At 47.5% G+C, this 14,471-nt stretch overlaps 1 pseudogene; it reads left to right on the top strand.

Annotated features, from left to right (window-relative positions):
• Positions 1–537: 537 nt before the first annotated feature.
• Positions 538–4,236, top strand: LOC129069583 (neo-calmodulin-like; annotated as a pseudogene).
• The last annotated feature ends 10,235 nt before the right edge of the window (positions 4,237–14,471 follow it).

Raw genomic sequence — 14,471 nt, 5'->3', positions numbered from 1 at the left:
ACTGGTGCCATGCTAGGGGTTTGGTGCTGCTCTCTGCTGCTGGCAGATCGGGCACTCAGTGGCGGCAGTTTCCAAGCCAGCCTTGGGGAGTGGAAGTCCACGCTGCCAAGCTTGTACAGCACCTCCATCCCTGCTGCCAAACACTCTGTTCATGAGCCCATTGGGCGATGACATGGGTGGCTGAGGGAAAGGCTGGTTATCATCTGCAGAAGGGCCTGGGTGAGTATTAAAATCCTCCTTCTCTGAGGTCGCCCTTTGGGAGCACTCCCATGGGACACAAATATCTTCACCTTTTTGCCCATTCAGAGAGGTCTCCCCACATACCTCTTCCCCAAATTTCTTGGTCACCACCTTTCCGATCATGCTCCTTCCAAGTCCCTGACCATCCAGCTAGACCCTTGTCCAGAGCTCATGCATTGGTATATAATCACAGTCACACATCTGGCCATTTCTCCTCCCAGGCAAAGTGAATAACCAGGTGCACTGCTTGAAGTTGTGCCCCCTGGGAGGATGTCCCTTCACCACTGTCCTTCAGCGATGTCCCACAGTGGGGCTGTAGTGCGGCAGCTCTCCTCTTTCAGGTGGTGCCTGTACAGCATGCAGAATCATCTGTAAACCAGACGCGAGTCTTCCCTTTCTTTCTCTGTCAACTGATCATAGAGAGGGCCCCAGGAGGCCATAGGTATAGGCCAGGAGAGAGCAGCCTGTGTAGCAGGAGTAGGGGCCGTGGGCATTTCGCCCCCTTCTTCATGTAACCCACTTGTGCCTTCAGAGCCTGCCCAGGCCCAGTCTTACATGTACCACTTCCACTGGATGATGGAATGCCGCTGTGCACACCTAACTTTATATTGCAGTGGGTCAGATAACACCGCTTATGATGAGAAGCGCAAATGCCACGCTAACTTGGTGGCCCACGATTAAGCCTTCCGTCTCCTCTAAAGTCCGGGAACAGGCCAAAAGCTGTTTCTCAAAAAGGAGAGTAGAGAACTGCAGATGATGGCAGGGCTCTGCTGCGAAATCTCGTTAGGGGCCCACCCAAAGCTCCAAAGAGGACCCCTTTCCACAACTGATAATTCAAGCCCCATTGAATGTGTACCATTGACATTGTGATGGTCTCTACAGAATAAGACAATCAGCATCCCTTGAGAATGTAAACCAAGGTATATCCACCACAGAATAGGCTTTCAAACATCAGGTGGCTAAGAGGACCTGCTCTGTGGATGGCAGTCAGCTTATTTCCCATTCAGCAGCGGGCAGCAAGTTTTCCTCTGTGGAACAGATACTGTTCCTGTATATGTGTCTCCCCTTCACACCACCATGGTTTTGTTAGTGATGCCATCTGTGAACATAATAAAACCTGATTCACCATTAGAGAAACCCACGCAAAGGCTCTAATGAAATGGATTTGAGACTGTTACCTAAGCATGTTCGGATGCTTGTGCTGTTGAGCTAACTAGCAAAAGGAGAGTTATTGTGTTGACTGGGGTAATGGATCCTGATTATTGAGATGGAAAGTATTTCTGCTACATAAGCGAAGTCAAAGAAGTGTATTTCTGAGCCCCACAGAACTTTGGTGTACACCCACTGCTACTGCTAAAACAGTGGAAAAACTTAGAGGGATACTGCAGCCACCCCTTACAGACAGGACCAGGAAAATCTCAGCCCTGTAAGAATGAAGGCTTAGGTCACCTCATCTGATAAAGAATTATAATCAGCTGAAATGTGAGCTGAAGACAAAACATACATACACTGGATAATGGAGAAAGGAAATGAAGAATATCAGCTGTGGTGTATTGCAAATTTTAAATCCTCACATTCCCTGCTGCCTCAACATCCCCACAAATACATGGGCACCTCAAGGCAACCAGATGTATTAGTGTGACAAGGTTTGTCCCTGCCACAAAATCTGAACAGATACTTCCCCAGAAAGAATACACAGAAGGTCAATAGACATACGAAAAGATTCTCAATGTCACTAATCATCCGAGAAATGCACATTAAGACCATGATGAGATATCACCTCACTCCTGGCAGAATGCCTACCATCAATAAATCAGTGAACAAGTGTTGGTGAGGATGTGGACAAAAAGGAACCCTCGTGCACTGTTGGTGGGATTGCAAATTGGTGCAGCCACTGTGGAAAACAGTATGGTGGGTGCTGTAGAAATTAAAAATATAACTACCTGACCCAGCAATTACAGTTCTGGGTATTTATCCAAAGAAATTCAAAAACACTAATTACAATAGGCATGTGCACCCCTATGTTCATTGCAGCATTATTTACAATAGCCAAGATATGAAAGCAACCTAAAAGGCAATTGATACACTATGGGATAAAGAAGCTGTGGTTCATACACACAATGGAATAGTACTTGGCCTTAAAACATAATGAAATATGACCATTTGCAACAATGTGGATGAACCTAAGGAGTAGTATGCTTAGTGGAATAAGTCAGAAAGAGAAAGAAAAATACTATATGATTTCACTTAAATGTGGAATATAAAGAACAAACTAAATGAACATACTAAACAGAAACAGGCTCAGAGATACAGAGAACAGACTGATGACTGCCAGAGGGGAGGGCATTGTGGGGGGCTGGGTGAAAAAGGTGAAGGGATTAACAAGTGCAAATTGGTAGTCACAGAATAGTCACAGGGATGTAAAGTACAGCATAGGGAATATAGTCAATAATATTGTATTAACTATCTATGGTGCCCAGTGGATACTAGACTTAACCAGGAGATCGCTTTGCAAATTACATAAATGTCTAACTACTATGCCATATGCCTGAAACTAATATAAGATAATATTCCGAGTCAACTATAAATTAAAAATTAAATTAATTTTCTTTGAAAAGATTGGCCCCTGTCACAAGTTCCCATTCCTATCTGCCCCTTACCTTCCAACGCTTAATAATATTCAAACACACCAGTGAAATGCCCTTGTGCCTTCTGTTCTGTACTCTAACTTGACTCCCAGTAAAGTAGCTTGCCCACCGGTCCACACTCCCTCTCTGTTCCCCACTGGCGCGGTTGAGCCCACACCCTTGGCACTCCCTCTTGCGTGACCCTCTCCAGGCATACAGAGCAGTCATTCTGTCTCTCTGGAAACTGTGAGTATAATCAAGTTTTATTTTATCTTTTATTTTTACCTGTGCCTCTCCTGCGCCCCTTCTCGTGGCTGTATCTGACCAATCATCAAATTAAAAACAAACAAACAAACAAACCACACAAATATATGGCTGTACATGCAGTTGCAGAAATGAGGACTGCAGTAAGTCATGCCAGCTTGTTATTTGGTGTGTGTGTGTATATGTATATGTGTATGTGTGTGTGTGTATACATATATATGTGTGTATGTGTGTGTGTGTATATGTATATTTGTATTAACCATTTTCTTCTCTTTCCCACAAAGGATTTTGAAGATGCACTGAAACAATATTTATAAGGCATTCATAAATCTCTTATCATGTTTTATGAAATGCTTTATCTTCACAAAGATGGAAACTTTCACAATTTACCTGAATAGCATTGCCTGAAATTTAGTCCCTGACTCAGTACTGTGAAATCAATGGCTTCGTTGGCATTGAGCAAGGTACTATGTGGCTCTGATGTCATTTAATATACCACATGCTTCCTTATCTGTTTAATGGTAAAAGTTCAGTTTTCAAGTCACCTGGTCTTTTTGTGACTCTAATATAATGTTTTTATTAGGCAAGTGATAAGCCCTGAGACTCACAAACCACAAATGAACACGTTTCATTTTGTACTGTGTGGTGCCCTCTCAAGGGTAGGCTTCCCATAAATGGACATGTAAATTATAAATACAGAGCTTTTTCACTATTTGACAAGGATGGGAATGGAACTATAACAACAATGGAATTGGGAACCGTAGTGAGGACTCTTGGGCAGAGAACCACAGAAACAGAGTGACAGGACATGACTAATGGAGTGGATGCTGATGGTAATGGCATGATTGACTCCCCGAAATTTCTGACGATGATGGCAAGAACAATGGAAGACACGTACACTGAAGAAGAAAATAGAGAAGCATCCTGTGTGTTTGTTAAGAATGGTAATGGCTATATTAGTGCAGCAGAGCTTCGACATATGAGGACAAACCTTGGACAGCAGTTAACAGATGAAGACGTTGATGAAATGATCAGGGAAGCAGATATTGATGGTGATGGTCAAGGAAACTATGAAGAGTTTGTACAAATGATGACAGCAAAATGAAGACATTGTACACAATGTGTTAAATTTCTTGCACAAAATTGTTTACCTTTTCTTTGTTTGTAACTTGTGTGTAAAAAGTTTCCCCTACTGTCAGTAAAATATGTATGTAGCTCTGGCCAGGTGGCTCAGTTGGTTGGAGCATTGTCCCATGCACCAAAAAGGTTATGGGTTCGATTTTTGGTTGTGGCACATACTTAGGTTTGATCCCCGATAAGGGCATTTGCAGGAGGCAACCAATCAATGTTTTTTTCTCACGTTGATGTTTCTCTCTCACTCTTGCTCTCGCTCTCTCTCCCTCCCTTCCTCTCTCTCTCAAATCAATGAAAGCATAACCTTGAGTGAGGATTAATATAAATATATATGCATGCATAGTAATTAGGACTTTATTCCTCCATGTTTTATTCCCTTATCTTACTGTCATTGTCCTGAAAGCTTATTTTAGAAAATTGATTGAGTAACATGTTGCATGTGGTTTATTCTGGATATATCTAAGCCCTTCTGCACATCTAGACTTGGATGCAGTTGGTCAAATGAGGGAACATCTGGGCTATTCCTTTTTTAAAAATAGTTTTCTTTAGGAATTGTCAGCCTGTTGTATGAAGTATGGAGTTGTAACACTGTGTGGACTATGGACAGTCAACAATATGTACTTAAAAGTTCCACTATTGCAAAATGGGTGTATTATCCAGGTAATAATACACTATTTTTTTTTGTACTGCTGGTCCTATACCAGAAGCATTTTATTTCATTGTTACTTGCTTTTTAAACATTGTTTAACCCCTTAAAGAAAATATGCTTATGGCAAAATTTGCTTCAAATCCTTTCCAAGTTGTGTACTTGTTTTCCAATAATCAAAAGTTTTACCCAATTAAAAAAAGCTCATACAGAATCTAATCTAATAAAATTAGATGTGTATCAGCAAACAAATATATCCATTGTTTAATCTATTCCAGACTCCGCCACTGACTTCTTCTGAGCTCCTGCAAACATCTCTTCACATTTTTCTGTACCTGTTTCCTCAGGTACAAAATGAAAATTATAATTTCTACTACCAATAAGAGTAGCAAAAGTAATGAGCTCACTACACACATTTAAAGTATAGTCAGACAGAGTGATGCCAGCATCATGGAGGAATGAGAAGACCTCCTTGTATCCCCTCTCCAATTTATAAGTCAGACAGCCACAGTTCAACAAAGGTACCTCTGCTCAGCACACACACATGCCCATGAGATGCATGCATTGCTGCATCTGAAGATGAGTGTATTGGGACCAGTAGTAGAGACAGGATGGGGGAAAGGATAGGGTTGGTATACAAAGATGCAGTAGGTGTCATCTGATGCTGTGGCCTCAGCTAACAAGTGGTGGCTGAGTCCACAGCATCAGATGACACCTACTGCATCTTTGTACATGGAGAAGTCAGGCTGCAAACCTGACACAATAGCCTGGATGGTAAAGGGGGCAAAAGCAGAGCCCCTGCCTCACAAGCTGGCTACTACACCCACCCCCGCAACTGCAGCAGAACCCAGTAGCAGTACCTGAGATTCATTAAACAGCACAATGGTGCCTGCAGCCATTATTGACAAGGAATCAGTGCTGTGTACTTGCAAACCCACATCCCTTCAGCCACCCTTGCGGCAGAACCCAGTAGAAGTAGTAGAGATGTGTCAAACAAAATATTGGGGCTGTCGGCCATTAGTAACTTGGAGGCAGTGCTGAGAGCTCACAAACCCAGTTCCCTACCACCCATCACATCCACCCACCATGGTGGTGGTGCCTCAAGACTGAGGCAACCTGGACTCCAGTGGGTCTGCAGCAATTTCTGCAACCAACACCAGTCTACTGCACCATGATCCCAGAGGTGCAAGTAGCAAAGGTAAGAGAAAACAAAAGTATGACCTCTACTTATTAATCTGCTGAATTGTCAAGAGCAAAACAATAAACAAGGGAAGAGCTCACTATCTCAAATGTGCAGACAGAGAAACAACTCATCAAGAACCATGGATAACCAAGGTAACATGGCAGTGCAAAAAGAAAATAAAAAAGTCTCCAAAAACCAAACTCAGTCATGAAGACTGTGCTTTGAATAACAGAGAATTCAAAATTGCAGTTATGAAGTAACTCAACGAGACACAAGGAAAGTCAGAAAAGCAGTTCTGTGAGCTCAGAAACAAAATTAATGAACTAAAGGGGTGCTTTACCAAAGAGATTGAAACTTCCAAAGAGAACCAAACAGAAATTATGGAGCTGAGGAACTCAATAAATGAGGTGGAATATCGGAAATAGCATTAGAATGCATTGAAAATACAGCAGACTACATGGAAGAGGGAATTAGCGAGCTTGAAGACAAAAATCTAGAAATGTTTCAAATGGAAGAAGAGAGAGAACTAACACTTAAAAAAATATGAACGAATTCTATGAGAATTATCTGACTCCATAGGAAAGGATAACATAAGGATAATGGGTATCCCAGAGGGAGAATAGGGGGAGAGGGGAACAGAGAGTCTATTTAAAAAAAAATAATCAACCAGAACTTCCCAAACCTATGGAAGGAGCTGAACACTCAAATACAAGAAACTAACAGAATACCTAATTATCACAACACAAAAAGACCTTCTCCAATACATATTATATTAAAACTGTCAAAAGTTAATGACAAAGAAAGAATTCTCAAGGCATCCAGTGAAGAAAGACAGTAACTTACCAAGGAAACATCATAAGATTATAGTCAGAATTTCAGTAGAAACCCTATAAGGCTGGAGAGAATGGAATGATATATTCAAAATATTGAAAGAGAGAAACCAGCAAAGTTACCCTTTAGATATGAAAAAGAAATAAAGGCATTCCCAGACAAACAAAAGCTGTGGGGATTTATTATACCAACCCTGCATTAAAAGAAATGTTGAAAGGAGTTTTTCTACCTAAAACAGACAAAATATACAAAACTGTGAATAAGATGATACTTGGAAGCAGGAAATCGCAACTTTATCTCAGAATAGTGTATCAAACACTAAATTATACCAGAATGGTTAAAGGGGAAAAGACGTGAACATTAACTATAACTATTGCACATTGTAATGAATGTGCAACGTAAAAAGGGATCATTTGTGATAATGGAAGCGTAAAAGAGGAGAGGGAAAAGAGCTGACCTTTTAAAGACAAAAGAAGAGAAGATGCAAGGAGAAGAAAGAGGACTATTGTATCCGTGAGAAATTTTACACAGATCTAATGGCAACCAGAAAACGAAAGTCCAGAGCTGAGACATGAAACATGAAAACAAGAGGAGATGGAGGAAAAAGAAAAACATAGAAAACTGCTAAACTACAACAACAGGCAGAAACACTAGGGAAAACAAACAATGATGATACAGAGCAATCAGAAAACAAAAGATAAAATGGTTCTAGTAAGTCCTCATACATCAATGATCACCCATCTGAGCACCTCAGTCCCTCCCTCACGTCTTCAGAATAAGGAGCCTTCTATTGCGGCCGGTGGGGACAGAGGTTCACAGAGGTCCAGCTTGAGCAATGAGCATAGTTACATTTAACTCTTTCTGGAAGCCCTTTCTCCGGCCTAGGGTAGTTTCCTCACACGCGTGTGTCGATCAGCATTCTCCTGAATAATGCAGGGGGACCCTCTGCACATCTCCAGGATCCTCTCTGCCTGCAGCTCTTGATCTTCAGTATACTGGGCTTCAGGACCCCCACTTCAGTCGGCTCTCCCCCCGTCACCTGGCAACACCCAGAATCAGTCTACTTCCTTGGCCTGACAGACGAACGGCCAAAGCTGCTGGGTTGCTGGGAAACAAGTCAGATCTCTTCACTCTTCTGTTTAAGAAAATCTGCAAAGGGGACTCTCACTCAGACACAAAGCCAAAGACCTAACGATCCCGGTGCGATCTGGCCCGCTTTCCGGTCTGGTTTTATCCACTCCCACTCTTTCACCTGCCTGTTCTGATTCAGCCACACTGGCCTCCTCACGCTTTCTAAGATACCTGGCCCTTTCCTGCCTCAGAGCCTTTGCGCTGGCTCTGACCTGCCTGGAACTCTGTGCCCCTGGGTTTCCACCCGACTCACGTCCCGACTGCCTTCGGGTCCTCAGATGCCAGCCCCGCAGAGAGGATTTCCTGGCCACACAATTTAAAATTGCATCCTGCCTCTCCTACCCCCTGTGTTACTTGTTACCCCTGCAATATCCCCAACTCCTGGAGCAGTGCCTGCCTGGCACAGAATAGTCACAACCACACGCTGTCCCTAACCGGCCCACGATCTCTCACCCTGCTCTCGTCTACTATCTTTCTTGGGCCCAGAACGCTCCCGGCCTGCCCTGGACTCTCCGTCACCCTTCTCTAACAGGCGGGGAATAAGCGGTCGGTAGGTGCACATTGATTGTGATACAACTGGGACAGTAAGGAGTTGTCAGACAGGGAGGAGTTTGAGTGCAATGAAGCCACTGGAGGGTTCTGAGCAGAGCGGGAAAACGTCCACCTCACATCTGAAGAGGACCCTAGTGCCTCCCATGTTCGGAAAGCGCTGAGGGTGGACAAGGCAGAAACGGGGAGACTGGCATCCCGGCGAGAGTCAAGGGCGGCTTGGGCCCCGGCCTTGGTTGCAGGCCAGCAGCTTACAGGTGAGTTTTCAAACATACAGAGACGCGGGTGTGTGAACAGCAGATGAGTGACCTGGCCGAGGGAGGGTGGACTGCTCGCCAGGCGGGTGGAGCGGTCCATGAGACCGGAGAGTTACTTGGAGTATATTTGAATAGGGCAGTAGCCCCTTCCTGGGACACTGGGAGGGAGATTGATGCGTGAGGTGGTGGCTGCAAGAACAGGGCTCTGGGCATGGACAGGAGGAGCTTGGGAAGGAGGCAAAAGAAGGCTTCTGGGCAGCCGCTTTAACTGGCCCCGGGAGTGCCGGCCCCAGTGTGTCCGCAGGGGCTGGGGGCTGAGCAAAACCGATTCCCTGGCAGAGGAGCAGGCCGGGGTTGGCGCTGAGGACGGAAGACCACGTGTATGCCACGGGCTGCTGAGCTAGCCCTAGTCACCCGGCGGCACGTTTGCGGGCTTTGCGGTGTGTCCTGGGGTGCTGGGGCTGCGAGCGGGAGCGGCCGTGCGCTCCACGCATCGCCAGCCGAGCTGGGTCTTCCAGGTGGCCTCGGGGGAGGGGCCCTGGCCAGGGTCTGCCAAGGCTGAGCCTCCAGCAATAAGGCCCTGGCGGCTGCTGTGCGAAAAGCACGGGGCGGAGTGGAGGGAGGCCGCGGGGCGGAGCTTGCCGCGAGTGTGGGAGGAGCCAGGACAGGGCATCTGGGCAGGGGACACCTGGTGAAGCCCCTGGGACCTATGGCCTGGTGCTCCCTTGTGCCAGGTCCCAAGTCAAGCAGCGTCTGAGGCACTCAGACAGGGTTAGGCAGGCTCTGAGCAAGTGCCTCCTGTGACCAAGCTCCCGGGCCTCAATATGCCAAGCCCAGGCGACGCGAGAGGGTGTGTGGTTGGGTGGACTTGGCACTGGCGACTCAGTGCGTGGGTGCCGAGGGGGACACCCCCGGCTGGGCAGGGGCTGGTTCTGGCACACCGATCGTCTTCCGTGAGGGTTCTCGTGTCTGTTTGAACCGACTGGAAGCTACTGTACAGGGGACGCAGACTGGACACCGGATCTTGGGCCTCAGGGGGCCACCGGCTCAGCTCACTTCCACCCTCATGGACCTTTCCCCTCCCCTCTTCGGAGGGGACAGGCCAGGCAGGGCCCGTTTCTCCCTCCACTGCCGCTGCTCCCGCTGCTTCCCTCTTTCGCGGGAGCTTTATTCCGATGACCTCCTGCGCCTGTGTGTGCCTTTAAAGCCTCTGCACTCACACACACAGGAGGCAGGGCGTGGGCAGTGGGCCGTGTAGTAATCCACAACTGTGTATTCCACAGCTCTGTTAACCAGTTCCTTGCATATAGGCCTTTGCGCTGCTCTCAGTTTTCGGTGTGACAAGCAGTGCAGAAGTGAATATCCCGGTACATGGGTTTTTGCGCAACAGATTTTTAGAAGGAGAATCGTTAGGTTGAACATAAGCCCTTTTTTTCTTTTTTAACATAAGCCCTTGTAAAAACTGTTTGATACAGACCGCCAAATTGCTTCCCCAAAAGTTCGCACCCATTTGAACTCTAACCAATTGTGTGAGAAAGCGACCATTTTCCCACATCGCACCTCATGGCCAATCTTTTACACCTTTGCAAAACCAAATACATACAGTAACAAAATCCTGTCTCTGCGTTGTTCCACTTTCCTTTGGGTTTTAATGTAACTGAATGATAGTGTGTGTGACGTTCGCCCAGGGGCAGCTGGTCTTCGGAGAACTGTTTGGCAGCGTCATAGTTTCATATTCATTGCTAAGTGCACGGGACATGCCTAGAGCAGCCAATCTTTATCATAATTGGAAGACACTTTTCCTACTCATTGCTTCATTTTAACTTGGTTCCTAGTCCTTTCGTATGCATGAATTTTAAAATGTAAATGTATCCAAGTGTTAAAGTTTTTTTCATCGTGTTCTGGATTTTGCGTCCTGTGAAAAATTGATGATAAAATTATAAAGTGGTTCACTCACAAGATTCTTTAGCACTTTAACATTTCACCTCGTGTCTTTATTTCTGTTGTCAACACTACTACGGCTGTCCCCGTTCTCCGCTCCTTTGCCCGCCCCCACCCAGCCCCCGCACCCCTTCCCTCTGGCCATCCGCACAGTTGTCAGTGTCTATGGCTTATGCATATGTGTTCTTTGACCAATCCCTTCCCCTTCTTTCATCCAGTCCCCCCTCCCCCCTCCCCTCTGACAGCTGTCAGTCTGTTCCACGTGTCCATGCCTCTGCATCTATTTTGCTCACTGGTTTATTATTTTGCTCATTAGGCTCCACAAATAAGTGAGATCATACGGTACTGGTCTTTCTCTGACTGGCTTTCACAATTCCATCTCCTGGACATTCCTTTCGGCGATAAAGAACATTGGGATCTAACTTTGCTTTCTGTCCAAATTTTTAGTCAGGTGTCCCAACACAATTTACCAAATAACCCGTATTTCCCCACCCTGTTGACGTGTCATCTTCGCCAAGTTGTAAATCCCCGTCTGTGTTTATTCCTGCATATCTGTTCTTCCAGCTAATTTAGGTTGGGAGATTCCAGGATGTCCTCTCTGCAGGAATGCTGGGAAGGATACAGCATGCAACGGAGGGAATGGGGTGAGGAGAGAGGGAGGGAGGGAGATGCAAGCAGAAAAAACTGGTTTCTTCAGAGTGCTGGGAGAAAGATTACAGAACTTTCAGCTGCGTGACATCTTGGAGGGTCTCCAAGCCTTCCAAATAATCGCCGGTATCCCCGTGAAAACTGGGAAGAAATCGGTGCTCTTGCGTTCATGACAGAGATGTGGAGAGTTGGGGATCCAACTGCCATCGCAATCATATCAGTTCCCGAATAGTTTTCTGAGTTGGGCTTCCTGGGCATCGCAACACTTTGGCTGTGTGCACTGAGGGACGCCATCAGGAAGGTCGGGGAGCGGCCAGAAGGTTCCCTCTGGGTCTGGAGACCATCAGAAGGGACTGAAGGGTCACCCAGGGGTGACCTCTAAAAACAGTTTGACGGAAGCCTCTACCCAAGTGACAGAGTTTGCCTTCCGGGGACGCTCGGTCCCAGTTGCCCACTGGTGACAGCTAGGTTCTCTGCTTCCCTCTCCTGCAATGTGAATGGGAGTCTCTCGCTTTTCCCCAACTTGACCCAATAAGTAATTGCGAATCACCCAAACCACCTCGCATTTTCTGAGTGTGTTGCCTGATGAAGAGTGTCATCAAAGAAGCGATGGCATTCTCACCTTCTGCTTTGTGTAAGAACGAGTTGTTGGGCGGAACTAGAGAGGTTCCTGAGACTTCCGAGAGAAAAAAAATCTGCAATGGAGGGTCTTGTCACTAGGTGGCAGTATATGCATGGGTTGTGACTTCATGACACACTAGGTGGGCCTGTGAGCCAAGTGGGGAAAGAGATGGGTGCCCCTCCAAACTCCTGCACGGACCATGGCATGTCAACACACTGCCTAGGCCGTGGACTTACCGGCTGACTTCACGAAGAACACTCCTGGTTCAAGTGGGGAGGATGGATCACCACCGTGTCTCGACACGTGCATAGGACAATAATCACAGCAGTGTGGCCGAGTGTCTTTTCCAAGTGATGGACCTAACGACAGTCCATCCCACGTGCTCTGCTACACGACGTCCTTTGCGGTCTCCTCTTGAGAGGTTTATGGCTGCTGGATTGTCCCCTGGACTAGGTGCTCTGGAAACCCTGAGCTGCCCGTGAGAAGATGGACCTCCCTGAGGCTTCCATGCCATGGAGAAGCCAAGCTGCCTGGTGGGGGCCGTGTGGACACGTTCCGGTCCACACGGGCCCCGGCTCTCTGGCCATCCCACACCGCCAGGTGAGTCCCGTGAGTGAGTGTGGATCCCGGCTCACGCGGGTTCGAGCCTTCCCAGCAGAGAGGCTCCAGACATCGCAGGGCAGAGACAACACACCTCCACCGCCCGCGTCCCAATTCCTGACCCACAGAATCTGTGATCCGTGTGCACAGCCTGTGGCTGTTTTAAGCCGCTTACCTTTTGGGGTAATTTCTGGTGCAGCCACAGTAACTGGAACAAATCGCGATGGCTACAACAGCACAACACAATACGGTTGCTAACCTTTACAGGACACTTCCTTCGCATGGGTCCTTATTCCGAGCACTTTAATGACATCCACTTGCATCACTTGTCGGGAAAACCCTGCCAGGTAGTTATTCTTACCATCGCCAGTCCCCGGACCCAGAAGCCTAGGTCCAGGGCTGGCGGTTATCGATTATCGGTCAAAGGCCACCCAGCTCTCGAGGAGAGGGCCTTCGACTGAGGCCTTGCGCTGTGGCTACGGAGCCCATGCTGAGAGCCACTGTTCTGTGTGGCAGGCTGCTTCTGATTCTTCTCCACACCCTAACTTGCAGTGGGTGGACAGTGAGGTCATGCGCCAGAGGGCAATGGCAGAGGACACAGTCGGGTTTCGGCTTTTATTTAGGAAACTCGCTGAGGGACCTTAGAGAGACCGACAAAAAAACTTCACCTCCAAAACTGAAGGAATGCGTGCCACTTCTCTGATGCAAAGAGAAGGCTGGGGCAGACAGGATTTTTTCTCTTAGAGTCCGGGACACCCTTCAGACAGACATTCCAGGGCAACCGCCCAGACCCGAGATTTCCGATCAAGTGGCAGTGCATCTCGGGGCAGCAATGGGCAAGACCGACAAAAAGAGTAGGAGCGATTTCAATGAAAGCAACAGCGTTTATTTCGAACACTCTCCACGAAGTCCGAGCGTTTATTCTGAACAGGTGAAGCTCGGTTACACCACGTAAGTTGCTCCTAACGGTAACCTCTTGCCGTCCTGCCTGCCTGACACCACAGGAGCAGGGAAGAACGAGAAGCAGAGAGCCGGTCCAGTCTGGAGTGCCCTGCAGAAAAACAGAATTCGTTCGGGACAGGAGAGGCTGAGCCCGGAGGAGGAGAGAACGGAGAGAACGCGGCGGCGCGGTAGAGCCGCGCCCCCCAGCCCCTCCCCCGGAACCTGTCAGTCTTCCCTGAGTCCCTCCCTGACGCCGTTCAAAGACTCCCTACTGACCAAGATTCCTCACGTGTATGCGATTATACATATACACTCCAACAGTCATTGGTTCTTCATTTGAAAACTGACGAGTGCTCCAAGGAAGAAAACCCCGTGCGTGATACAAAAGCGTGAAAGGCGCACATCGTAATTCACAGACACAGCCTCTCCCCAGTCCTTTCTTGCGGTGGGTAGAATTTGAAGAAGCCCACGCAGGTTCCAATCCCTGCCGCGTACAGCCTGTATAATCTCCTCCCTCGAGGGCGGAAGGCAGCGGCGGCTACGATGGCACTAGCAACCTGTGCCAGGTGTGCTGGCAGCTGTGTGCACCTCGCTGCTGATTGGGATATTGAGGGTCGGCAATTTAAAACGCCACAGCGCTCTCCTACCTCAAATCAGCGCCTGCCTTTTTCACCAAGCTATTCCTGGCGGTACATGTTCTACCGGATTCCAGAGTTCTGTAAATGTCGATTCTGACCGTTTGTGCCAGCCCCTCAGTTGCTTTTGTGGAGGAATGGGGCCCTGCGGTTCCTCGTTTGCCCTTTGCTGGCAATGTCGCCCGGAACACCCGTGCATTATGCAGGGTGGGGCAAAAGGA

This window comes from Pteronotus mesoamericanus, unplaced genomic scaffold, assembly GCF_021234165.1.
Source record: "Pteronotus mesoamericanus isolate MK-2021 breed Mesoamerican mustached bat unplaced genomic scaffold, CSHL_Meso_final contig_226, whole genome shotgun sequence".
In the NCBI taxonomy this organism is placed as follows: Eukaryota; Metazoa; Chordata; class Mammalia; order Chiroptera; family Mormoopidae; genus Pteronotus; species Pteronotus mesoamericanus.
The sequence above is the reverse complement of the archived record's forward strand: the minus strand, read 5'-3'. Positions and strand labels throughout refer to the sequence as shown.